The following is a 13905-nucleotide window of genomic DNA, read 5'->3' as shown; positions in this document are numbered from 1 at the left end:
GCCTAGTGGGCTTTTTGCAGCCCTGTGGAGGGGGGGGGGGAATCAAAGGCTATTTCCCTGATATGCCCCCAAGGGGGGGCAGAAAGACAGTGGCTATTGTTCTGCAGGTGTGGGGGCATTGGGATGCCCAATCGGGGCAGGCCCTACCCCTATGTATAAAAAAAGCCAGCATAACCGCTGGTGCCAATTGAGCTCTGTGCCCCGCTAGGGGGGGAGAACAGGGGTTACTGCCCCCATCTGCCTCATGGGGGGGGGGGGCAGAAAGACTTTGGCATCTTTTTTTGGGGGGGATTGGCATACCCATTCTAGGCAGCCCCCATCCCTGAATTTTTTAAAATTTGTATTCCTAGTGCCTAGTGGGTTCTCTGCCTCCAGCAGGGAGGAAGATCAGAGGCTATTGCTCCCATCTGCCTCCCAGGGTGCAAAAAGACGGAGCATTTTTTGGGGGTGTGGTCATTGGCATGCCCATTGTGGGCAGCATCCACCCCTACGTATGAAAAAGAAAATCCCTGGTGCCTAGTGGGCTTTCTGTCCCCCGTGGCAGATCAGGGGCTATTGCCCCCATCTGCCTCCTGGGGGGGTCAGAAAGTCTTTTGCCTTCTTTGGGGGGATAGGGTGTAGGCATTTAGTTAAAACCTTTTTATTGTTAGTGCTGAATCGAGTGAACCGCAGCCAAGTTCTCCTGTTGACCAGGGGCTGCATGTAAAGGTCAGTAGAGCTGCACGTGGCCCCCGGGCCACACTTTGAGTATCAATGCACCAGTGGATGCCGCTATGATTGCTGCAGTCCAAGCCTGAAGCGGTGTTTTGTTGCCACTCAAGTGGATGCCACTATAAATGCTGCAGTCCAAGCCTGAAGCGGTGTTTTGTTGCCACTCGAGTGGATGCCACTATAAATGCTGCAGTCCAAGCCTGAAGCTGTGTTTTGTTGCCACTCGAGTGGATGCCACTATAAATGCTGCAGTCCAAGCCTGAAGCTGTGTTTTGTTGCCACTCGAGTGGATGCCACTATAAATGCTGCAGTCCAAGCCTGAAGCTGTGTTTTGTTGCCACTCGAGTGGATGCCACTCCAAATGCTGCAGTTCAGGCCTGAAGCTGTGTTTCGTTGTCACTCTAGTAGATGCCACTCCAAATGCTGCAGTCCAAGCCTGAAGCTGTGTTTCATTGTCACTCTAGTGGATGCCACTCCAAATGCTGCAGTTCAGGCCTGAAGCTGTGTTTCATTGTCACTCGAGTGGATGCCACTCCAAATGCTGCAGTTCAGGCCTGAAGCTGTGTTTCATTGTCACTCGAGTGGATGCCACTCCAAATGCTGCAGTTCAGGCCTGAAGCTGTGTTTCGTTGTCACTCTAGTAGATGCCACTCCAAATGCTGCAGTTCAGGCCTGAAGCTGTGTTTCGTTGTCACTCTAGTAGATGCCACTCCAAATGCTGCAGTCCAGGACTGAAGCTGTGTTTCGTTGTCACTCTAGTAGATGGCGCTATAAATGCTGCAGTCCACACCAACTGATCTGGCGTTGGCCGCTATTCTTTTGACTTTGGCAATTCTTGATTTGTTCTGCCATGGTTTTTACATACAGTTATTGTTCGGGAAGCGGCCGGGCCATCATCATTCTGAAAAAACAGCGGTTAAAGGAAAAAATACTAAAATGTGAATGACACAACAGACTTATGGTTGAAGTCTGACTGAAAGCCACTATATTACCTAGGTCAAGTTACCAAGGAGAAATATCATTAATTATAGTGAAATTTATACACATACAGAGGTGCAATCACAGTTTGGGCACCCTACTACCAAAGGTAGCCCCTGTACATTAGGAATACTAATGTAAACAATATAAGCATATAATGGAACTGCACCCAGCACTCTCTTGAACAATTGCTTAGTCCACAGCAGTAGTGGATATTAGTAGATACAATCACATGCTTAATATAGATCATATGTCCTCATACAGCATAATTAGTATCAAAGTACAGGCAGTAATTTATTCGCAAAAAGTTGTAAGATTCAATATCTGTTCAAGTTGATTTTTCTAAGGAACAACGCTTCCATTGAAACATCAGCCAACATGTGTTTTGTCTCTTTAGACTTTTTAAGGCTGAAAAAACAGATATAGTACATATTGTAACAACAACTGTTGCGGGGATTCTGCACCTACACAGAACTATGCACAGGAAAACAGGACCTCAGTGTATAGGGGTGTACGTTTATGTTTATGTTTATGTTTTTTGCAATTTTTATAGCGCACAACTACCCGGAGGTGTCTCGGCGCTCAGTATACAGAACAATAGCTATGGCAGAAATTTAACGGGAGAAAAGCCAGGTTTTTAGTTTCTTCCTAAAGCTAATGAGTGTAGGGGCCGTTTTGATGTGAAGGGGGAGTGTGTTCCAGAGTTTAGCTGTAGAAATCGTGAAACATCTGTCACCCCAGTTGGCTCTTTTAGTTTGTGGGACTTTGAGTAGATGGGAAGAGGAAGAGCGAAGCGTTCTTGAATTGTCAAGCGGGCAGAGGGCGTCTTTAAGAAACTGTGGGCCTAAATTGTTGATGGATTTGTAGGCAATGCATAGTGCCTTAAATTTTGTACGGCTCCTGACTGGGAGCCAGTGCAGTTGTTGAATATAAGGGGAGATCGAGGAGAACTTAGGGATGCCCAGTAGGATTCTGGCTGAGGCATTCTGAACTAGCTGCAGCCTGTTAAGAACTTTTTCCTGGGCGTTCAGAAGAAGGGCATTGCAGTAGTCTGTTTTGGCGAAGACCAAAGTGCTGATTAGGGTTTTGCCAGCTGAAGTGGGAAGATAGGGTAGAAGTTTTTTGATCCTTTTTAGGATAAAAAAGGATGAGGAAACCACAGAGTTGACATGATGATGGAAGGTCATTTTATTGTCAAACGTAACTCCCAGGTTACGAACCTTAGTAACAGGTACTGGTGGGGATCCCATCTTAGTTGGCCTCCATTGGGGGGACCAAGTAGGTTCCAGTTTCCTGAATGTTATCACCTCTGTTTTGTCAGAGTTTAGTTTAAGACAGTTTGATGACATCCAGGAACTGATTGCCAGCATTCCTTCTTGAAAGTTGGCAGCAACTGATGCACCATCGTTGTGCACCGATAGCACCAATTGAGTGTCATCGGCGTAGGTCGTCAGGGCAATGGCGTAAGTTTTTATCACCCTCGCTAAGTCCGCAACATAAATATTAAACAGTGTCGGACTTAGCGAGGACCCCTGTGGGACTCCGCAGGGAAGGGTGAAGGTACGGGAGGTGAAATGGCCCATTTTTACTGTCTGTGAGCGGTCCGTTAAGAAGGAGGCAAGGAGCTCTTTGGCCTTGTTGTGAATGCCTATTGCTGAGACACGGTCGATCAGGGTGGCATGATCGACCGTGTTAAAGGCTGCAGAGAGATCTAGTAGTATCAATACTGCCTCTCCTCCTTTGTCCAATGTCATCCTTATTTCATCTGCCGCTTTTAGTAAAGCAGTTTCGGTTCCGTGACCCTGTCTAAACACGAATTGGGTTTCATCCAGTAGGTTGTTTTTATCTATGAATTTAGAAAGTTGTATATTCATAGTTTTCTCGAATAATTTTGCAGGAAAAGGGAGACATGCAATGGGTCGATAGCTGGCTGGGAGAAGGGGATCAAGGGTGTTTTTTTTTAGAAGTGGCTTAATGATAGCCTCTTTCCAAACTGAGGGATATAAGCCAGTGCTGAACATAGCATTGCAGATGTTCGTCAATGCGGGTGAAATGGCTTCTGGGATGAGATTGAGGATGGCAGGGGGACAAGGATCTAAGGGTGATCCTGATTTTGTGCTAGAAATTAAGTGTCTGATTTGTTCCTCAGTGGCTGCCTTAAAATTCGAGAAGATAGGGGTATTAATGGGCAGCCGTTGGTTGGTGGTGGTAGTGGGGACAGAGTGGGTGAAGGCTGAGAAAATAGAGGTGACCTTGTCTTCAAAGAACTCAGCAACAGAGTTACAAAGGGATTGTGAGACGTCAGGACGAGGGGTAGGGGGATTAGAAAGTTGAGTAACTACCTGAAACAGTTGTCTTGCTGAGTTTTTTGCCTGATTGATTTGGTAGGTGTAGTAATCGGTCCTTGCAGAGATAATAAGATTCATATATTTGGGGAGGGCGCTTTTGTATGGGATTTTATCTGTAGGGCTGTAATAGCGGCGCCAGTATCTTTCCAGATTTCTGCAATGTTGTCTCTGAAGACGAAGGGATTCTGTGAACCAAGGGGCAGAGGGGAGCTTTCTACTGCGATGGGAGGTTTTTAAGGGTGCTAGCGCATGACAAGCCGAATTTAGGCTGTTGAGATAGTTGGTGGAGGCTAGTAACGGATCCTGTTCAGTAGTGATGATGCTGTCAGACAACATAGAAGCAAGATGAGAAGTGTCGATGTTTTTCCATTCTCTGAAGGAGATAGGAGAAGATGATACAGTAGAAGGAGGAATGGATTTAAGTTTAATGGAAAAGCAAACTGCTGAGTGATCCGTCCAGATGAGAGGGGTCACCTCTGAGACCACAATGTGTGGATTACTGGTGAATATACCATCAAGGTTATGTCCGGCTTTATGGGTAGGCTGGTTGACAGTTTGCTGGAGGCCGGCTGCTAATAGATCGTTAATTAGCGCCGAGGTATCGGGGTCACAAGTGGATTCAAGATGGAAATTAAAGTCTCCCAATATGGTGAAGTGAGGAGCTCCAGCTGTGACCTCGATTAAGTTATTAAGATTGTTGAGGAACTTGGATCTAGACACGGGCGGGCGATAAAGTAAAATACCTACGAATGATTGATTGTCGGAGAGGCAGATGGAAAAGGACAAGGCCTCACAATCATAGTGTTTAAGCTCAGTAATTTTAACTTTGAGATGGTTCCTGTAAATTATGGCTATCCCTCTCCCCTTTCTTTTCATTCTGTCTAGTCTGTGTACGCAGTCATTTTCAGGGGTGGCTGTTTTAAAATCCGGGCCGGAAGAGTCATCACCCCAAGTCTCGGCAATAAAAAGGAGATCTAGATTTTGCGACTCAATGAATTCTGAAATTTCTGTTTTATGTTTAGGAACAGAGCGTGCGTTAATAAGTGCAGCTAAGACCTGGAAGGGGGGATTGGCCAGGAGGGTAGGAGTAGTGCAAGTTGGGCACTTATAAGGACCTACCATAGGGTTGGTATGTAGCAAATACGGTAAGGAATGTGGCAGGGTTGCCGAAGGCCTAAGATTTAGGCGTTAGTCGGGGGTGTATTTCAGCGAAATCGGCGTTTGAGCGATGCATGGCTCGGTAGGGTCAAGGGGGGTAGCCCTGGGCCCGGCCTCGGCGCGGACGAGCGCAGACAAGCGCGCCTTCGGCGCGCAATCGTCGCGCCCGCTGCGCTCGTCCGCTGCGCTTCCGCTGGATGTACATATTTTATGGGAGTGTAAAGGGTGTGGGAGGGGCGTGGCCAGCGGGAGTGGGTGTGTCTGATGGGTCGGGAATGGCGGCAAGAAACAACAAACACTCACCCGCTGCAGCGTTTATTCGGCTGTGCGAGGGTGCTTCAGCTTGCAGCGTTATGTGCCCAAGAGATAGGTAAATCTAAAAACACAGTATCACAGATACATTTTTTAAAAGTTTCACTATCTAGGCTCCCGGCTTTTTGCCTCAGGAGGATTCTGTAAGAGTGGCGCTTGCAGTCAGCGCGGGTTTAAATGGCCTGGTGCAGGGGGCGTGGCCAGCGCGAGTTGGCGTGTCTGATGGGTCGGGAATGGCGGCAAGAAACAACAAACACTCACCCGCTGCAGCGTTTATTCGGCTGTGCGAGGGTGCTTCAGCTTGCAGCGTTATGTGCCCAAGAGATAGGTAAATCTAAAAACACAGTATCACAGATACATTTTTTAAAAGTTTCACTATCTAGGCTCCCGGCTTTTCGCCTCAGGAGGATTCTGTGAAACTGTGTACCAACCCATCACCTTAGTACCCAAATCCCAAAACCGACTAGCTATAGTGTCTCATTCGTTCTCCTGCAAAATCACAAAGCCTCAAATGATTAAACAACTCAGAATACAACACTCCTGACTTTAAGGAATTGTGGTATCAATACCTACCATTTCTCTCGCTCACTCGTACTTGTGTACAATATGAATTGGCAGAGTCACTGTAATAGCTTAAAATATTTAATGTTAACTATTGTGCTCTATAATACAGTATACGAGGCGCTACCAGCAGCAAAATGCATAAACTCAGAACAATTAGCTTTGTTACAATTCCATAGAGTACGAAGGGGGAAGTCATTATATAAAGACAGAGGAAAAAGGAATATAAGGCCTAACCACCATCCCCTTGATTGGAGAAGTTTATTATATAAAACAAGATCTCTGGGCTTTATCAGCCGACCCCATACTTAAAGCATAGATGGAAGGCTTACATAATAGGAACCGCATATCTCTTCTCCATGGAAAGGGCTCTCCCCAAGTGTGTGTTAAAACATCATGCATCCCCGTAACATCAAAGCATGAGTCTCCAGCAGTGCAGCTGTGTTTAGCATGTTATGTCTAGGACCTAGAACAGAATAACAAGTGGCATTGTTTATCGACCTTGCACCTCGTGTTCAGACTAAACTCCAGGAACCTAGCAGAGAACGTGAAATGCGGGCAGTTCTCATGGGAAAGGCAGAAACAGAGACTTGCAACAATAAAGTCATGTAGTAGCATGCGCAAAAGCAGCATCATGGCAGCAAAGCTCATGCAATGTTGACAATGACCATAATGGCCATATAACACAACCAGAAGTACAAATCACTGTAACCCAATGTTGTGCAAACAAACATGGAGGTGTTCCTTAATATTTTAATACAGGTTAGATTTAAAAAGGCGGTAGAAAAAATAAGAGAAAAATGGGAGATAGAAAAGAATTGTTTGTGATATCCAAAGTTGAGCCACAAAGCCATTTGTTTAGTAGAGCTGTGCACTTTCACCAAAGTGCTTTACGTATCTTGTTTTGTCACCCATGTGCGACATCAGATATAGTGGTTGACACCCTGTTGTGAGAAGTATAAAAATGTCTATATACAACCCACCAGATAGGTGTTACTGATCCTCATGGTATATGGTCTTGTATCAAAGATCGCCACAAAAAATTCATCTCAGAAAACTCATTAAAGCCAAAATGTCTAATTGAAAAATGTGGAACTGTTTGGCCCTCCAACATATCTGTAATGATGGCAAATGGAATATCCAATATTGTAACATACAATCCCACTGCTCATAATTGGTAGCACAAGATTTAAATATCACTTAATCCAGATAGACTGTATACCTCCAGGCTCCTATGTATGAGCAAGTCCAAAAGTGGGGCCTTCAATATTTTGCAACCACTGTCTAGGAGCGTAAATTAGGATATGAACCTAGTCTTAAAACACAAACGGGTACACCAAGCCCATAACATGACACCCAATACCACACCGTGCTTGAATATCTAATAAATGGTGACCCCAACAAGCAAAGCATGAAGTACTGATGTGCCAAATAGCATAAAGACACAAAGAAGACACAGAAGGACCCTCATGTTGAATCCAATTGTGCAATCACAAAGTAAAAACAGTGGACACACTGTGGTCCCCAAGCATGGGTGGTTAATTCCATCATGTCTAAACCATGGTGAAAATAAATAGAAAAAACACTCATATACATATATGGTGCATAATTACCACAAATGCAAGTCGATTTAAGTGACATTTGTATATAATATCCGGACGCCTGAGTCAGAACACATGAAGGAGTCCATGCTAAGCTCCCCCGTTAAATAAAAATAAATGAATACATTAAAAAATAATGGCTCTATATATTGACATATATGCAATACACCGACTTCTGGTTATCTAATAAATAGACACCTCTTATCTTCCCTTAAATATGAATGGGAAATTGTAAAATAACCCATACCCTTGCGTTAGACCGCTCTGAGTTTCATTGCTATGACAAATAAATCTCTTGACAATTGAAGTAAGCACCGCCATAGGAAGGGCAGAGTACCACGTGCAGTATTATGAGTTGAACTTGTTTAACTCATAATACAGTGGGCAGCCCTCGCGCGGGTTTGGCACAGCTGTGCCCCTGTGTTGGTTTACAAGCAAAGCTATATTTCTCAATTACAGAGGTGCAGGTATAAATGCACTTCTTTGTGTGCATTCCAAAAAGTTAATTACTTTATAAAGAATAGATTCAAATTGGACACCTTCTGGTCAACTTTGTTATAGCAGCAATCAGATAAACAAAGGCAGCTTCAGAAGGAATTTACAAGATAATTTGCAGGGGACAAGAACTGATAAAGCTGGAATGTGTCCTGTGGTGGGAAAACCTGGTAGAAAGTGTCCTGCTATCACATAAAGCTATAAGCACACAGGAAACGCTAACATAATTAAGTACAAATATAAACACTGTCACTGTAAGAAACTACCTTCTTGCGAAAGAGGAAAATGCAGTCACTCAAAGTAAAGTTAGCCAGTGGCTGAAATAGGCAGGTCCACTGCCTCATGCTGTATTCTATAGTGGGCAGAAGCAAAATGTGAAAGGCACAACCTACCAATGGCCATACACTTTAAAGTTCCTTTAAGTAAGTATATAATACATGTACTTTTTGTAAAATAAAAGATCTTGGCTAACACCACACCAACAATGGGAAATGGTGCATGTATCATTGTAGTTGTGCCCATTTGTGGAGGATCGTGTGAATGTCTACAGAATGATGCAACAGTAGCCACACCATTGACCCTTTTTTCCTGATGTTGTGCTGCATTGGGAAATCCTATACGTTTAAAAGGTGAGACTTATTGACTTTGCCAATGTGTGTTTAAAATGGTTGTAAACCCCCTATTCATTGTGTAGGTATGGTTAGAACCTCGGATCGCTGGAGTTCTACTATGTGGAAGATGCTCAGATTACCTGTCTGGGTCCTATCCCGGGCTCTCTGAATGTATAAATGACCCCCTTGTAGCAAATGTGTATGCTTCCTGACGTTATTCTGATGCTCTGTCTTGCATGGTCCATTCATTAGAAAAGGCTCCATCTTGTATTGTTTGTTAGGCTGTGTGATAATAGGAAGCATTCCCTGGATAAGAAGAGAGGCATCTTCTCACTATGGATTTAACATCGTAGTGTGTCATGGGGAGAGGGTCTGAGTCACTGAACAAAGAACAAAGGTATTTTGGTTACTCCTTGAGTCCATACTCCTCGATAGAAGGAGATCATGGAATGATGTATGCCCGTACTATGCCTACTGCGTCTTTATATTGAAAGTGTAATCTAGAGTTTTTTCAGCACACTTGTCTATATGGATAACTAAATGTCCCATTAAATGCAAAACGATTTTTGTGATGGAATCTGTATTTCAGTTTATTCAGTGTTTCTTTTTCTTAATCCAACAGGTGAAATATATTCAGTAATAAACGAAAAAGGTAAAGCCATTAAACATCATTGTAGAAAGTGATGTAAAAATAGTATACCTACAATTCCTTTCCCTTGAAGGCTCTCTCCAAAGTCTTTTTCTACAGCAAAAACCGAAACTGCCCAATTAGGTCTGTACTTGGCTATTGGGTATCAGATGATAGACATTGAAGATATAACACAACGAAATACTGAAGCCAGTCTGAAGTGTTCCTTACGAAGGAAGAGCTAACCTAGTATCAATCAGAGCACAAGAAAGAAAAACCGTATGACTATTTATAATGTGGCAAAATATTTACTAGGCAGAGAAAGAGCAAGTGCAACTTTAAAAACGAAATTCTTGAGAAAAACCATATCGATGGACTGAATGTGGAAAAGTGTTCTTTGCAAAGAAAGACCTAATGGAGCATCAGAGTGTCCACATAAAGGAGAAACCATATAAATGTACAGAATGTAATAAAGTGTTCCAAAGGAAGAGGAATCTTAGGCAGCATCATAAAATACACACTGGTGTGAAACCATATCAATGTACAAAATGTGACAAGGCATTTATTACCAATGGACACCTAACACAGCATCAGAAAGTCCACACTGGCGAGAAACTGTATAAATGCAATGTTTGTGATAAAGCATTTAAAACAAATAGAGAGCTAAAACGGCATCATAAAATCCACACTGGGGAGAAACCATATCAATGTACGGTGTGTGACAAAGCATTTATAACAAATGGGGAGCTCAAGCTGCATCAAAAAGTAAAGTTCACACTGTAGAGAAACCATATAAATGTACTGAATGTGATAAAGTGTTCAAAAGGAAATATAATCTGAAGCTGCATAGGAAAGTCCATACTGGGGAGGGCCTGTATGAATGTACAGAATGTAATAAAATGTTCCAAAGCAAGACAAACCTAAAGCAGCATCAACAAATCCACATCGAGGAGAAACCGTATAAATGCACTGAATGTGACAAAAGATTTCATGTACAGCACACATTATTGCGCCATCAGAAATTTCACACAGGAGAGAGACCATATCAATGTTCAGAGTGTGACAAAGCATTTATTACAAATGGAGAGCTGAATCGACATCAAATAGCCCACACTGGAGAGAGACCATATCAATGTACAAAATGTAATAAAGTGTTCCGAAGGAAGAGGTCTCTAAAACTGCATCAAAAAATTCACGCTGGTGAGAAACCCTACAAATGTACTGAATGCGACAATGCAGATATAACCAATGGACAACTAACGCAACATCAGAAAGTCCACGCAGGAGAGAAACCATATCATTGCGCTGAATGTGACAAGGCATTTCTAACAAATGGAGAGCTGAAGCAACATCACTAAGTCCACACTGGAAAGAGACCATTCAACTGCACTGATTGCAAGAAGGCATTTATTAGAAACTCGCATCTAACAGAACATCGAAAAGTTCACACAGGAGAGAAATCCTATGAATGTATAGAATGTGAGTAGGCATTTATTACTAAGTCACATCTGCAAATCCACATTGGTGGGAAACCCTATGAATGTACTGAATGTGACAAGGCATATATTACCAATGGACAGCTAATACAACATCTGAAAGTCCACATAGGAGAGAAACCATATCAATGTTCTGACTGTGACGAGGCATTTATAATAAATGGAGAGCTGAAGAGGCATCAAAAAGTCCAAACTGGGAAGAGACCATTCAATTGCACTGATTGCAAGAAGTCATTTATTAATAAGTCAAATCTAACACAACACCGGAAAGTCCACACTGGAGAGAAACCCTATAAATGTAGTGAATGTGAGAAGGCATTTATTACAAAGTCAAATCTAATAGAACATCAGAAAGTACACACCGGAGAGAAACCCTATGAATGTAGTGAATGTGAGAAGGCATTTATTACAAAGGCAATTCTAATACAACATCACAAAGTCCACACCGGGGAGAAACCATATAAATGTACTGAATGTGACAAGGCATTTAGTACCCATGGAAACCTAATGAAACATCAGAAAACTCACACTGGAGAGAAACCGTATAAATGCACTGAATGTGAAAAAGCATTTACTGAGAAGCAAAACTTAATACACCACATAAAAATTCACACAGGAGAGAAACCATATGAATGTACTGAATGTGACAAGGCATTTATTACAAGGCAAAGGTTAACATTACATCAGAGAGTCCACACAGGGGAGAAGCCATATGAATGTAGAGAGTTCAACATGTCATTTATTACAAGGCAAAGGCTATTAGTACATCAGATAGTCCACTCTGGAGAAAAACCATATAAATGTAAAGAATGTGAGAAAACATTTATTATAAAGCAAAATTTAACACGCCATCTGAAGGTTCACACTGGGTAGAGACCATTCAGTTGCACTGAATGTGAGAAGGCATTTATTAGACAGTCACAATAAATGTGACAACAGAGTGCCCACACTGGGGAGAAACCCTATAAATGTACTGAATGCCATAAGGCATTTATTACCCATGGAAACTTAATACAATGTCAGAAAGTCCACACTGAGAAGAGACCGTATGAATGGACTGAATGTGGTAATTAATTTATTGCAGGGCAAAACTTAATACACCACCTAATAGTTCACACAGAGAGAGACCATATCAATGTGCTGAACGTGACAAGGCATTTATTGTAAAGTGCTGTTTAATGCAACATCAGAAAGTTCACAAAGGAGCAAAACCATATCAATGTACAGAATGTAATGACACATTTGATGTCAGTTCAAAGACAAAGGCTAGATTATCTTTTTACTAATACATGCTATCTTGGAAAATGGTGTTTACTTTTCTTTTTCTTAATATAGTTAGAGTTTTTTTGTTAAGTGAGATTTCAAACAATTATTGTGAAACAAAAGGCTGTAGGATGTCAAATTCTTTCTAACATATTTAAATAGCTTGCTAATGAATAGTACAAATATGGAAAATATGTCAAGAATTATGAAATCACTTTTTTAAAATTCAGAAGTGTGATACAAACAAAGATTTAAATTGGAGCAAAATAAATCAGAACACTTTACTTGGTGATGTTCAAATGGCATGATTACAGAAACTAGAATTCCAAACATTGTTTGTCCACTCTATAGTTTTATCAGTAAAACCGCATGTTGGTGGTAAATTCTGTGACCATTTCAGCGGAAAAGCTGCTGACTGCTGACTGCAAACGACAGGGTAGTACCACTCCATGCTTTATTTACAATTAGCTACATTGAAGCAATACATCTAAATGAGTTCTGATTAACAGTCCATATTGGCAGAAACAACTTTTTCTTGCAAAGCTTTTTTCCACAGACGGAACCTAATGTGTCAGCATGTATTCTAGGGAGACACTGTATCTGTCTTCAGAGTGACAAGACATTCATTACAACGGAAATGCTGAAGCTTGATCAGAAACCATACACTGGCTGGGCAGAAGCCTTTTGAATATTATAAACATGTAAGAGCATTTCCCACCAAACGTTCTCTAATGAGGCATCAAAAAGACCACCTGGGTTTAAGATGTGTGAAGTCTTTCATTTGACATAGTCATCAGTTACTACATCACATCCACACCTGCACATATAGGGGATAAAATACCTGAACAAATATGGAGCAGGAACAGAAATAGTGTCAGTGATCATAGGAGCAGAAGGATTATTCAAGAAAATTCCCAGGATAACTAAGACCATTCCCACAAAGGTGACTATGTGCAAACTCCAAACAGCCGCAAACATCCTCATAATGCAAATGTTACACAAAGCAACAACTAGATTTCTTTCCTTGGTCCCAGCCTACTGTGGCATAAGGACTATTTTGACCACCTCGTAATAAGACATGGTTCCCCCTGTTTACTCAGTTATTTGAGATTTGTTCTGCAAGGCCTTCTAGGGCTTGTATCCACAGTTTTGGGGACATTTGGGATAATAATATTCAGAGTTTGTTATCTAGGATCTTGTGTTCATGTTGTTTACTGTTGACAATTAATTTCTTTCATTAACATTGCTACCCAGGAGAGCACAAGTGAAGTTTTGGGGTCAGTTGGAAGTCAGATGCCACTGATGTTAAAGGTTTACAGACCCCGAAGTATGTATGCATCAGGTGTATGGTGTCATGTGGAACAGGAGGTGCCACGATGTGTACAGACATTGCAGGGCAGTTTGCTGGACAACCTGTAAATAAGAGGTTTATACTTACAGCAGTGATTACAATCTCCTATCTAATGTGTAGGCAACAATTGTATTCTTTCGACTTCTGTGTGGTGAATCTGTAACATGCTCATCTGCAATAAACTGAACATCTGCTGAAAGTACTGACTGTAATTCTAGACATTTGAACACTGTAAACTTTCTTATACCATACAGTGTTATATAGGTATTTACTTTTGTAAAGCGCTCTATTGTCCAGTCAGGCTATGCCCACGCAATTAAAAAAACCCACAAACAAATCCTTTTTCCTGAATAGGGAAGGACAAAGCTAAGGATTTACCTTCCTACAAGCAT

The 13905-nt window shown here is 42.0% G+C and overlaps 1 pseudogene; it reads left to right on the top strand.

Annotated features, from left to right (window-relative positions):
• The first annotated feature begins 9757 nt into the window (after positions 1-9757).
• LOC147662811 (uncharacterized) lies at positions 9758-12424 on the top strand (annotated as a pseudogene).
• Positions 12425-13905: the final 1481 nt, after the last annotated feature.

The sequence above is a fragment of the Lissotriton vulgaris genome, unplaced genomic scaffold, assembly GCF_964263255.1.
Source record: "Lissotriton vulgaris unplaced genomic scaffold, aLisVul1.2 SCAFFOLD_373, whole genome shotgun sequence".
Lineage (NCBI taxonomy): Eukaryota > Metazoa > Chordata > Amphibia > Caudata > Salamandridae > Lissotriton > Lissotriton vulgaris.
This window is presented reverse-complemented; position numbering and strand designations above follow the sequence as displayed.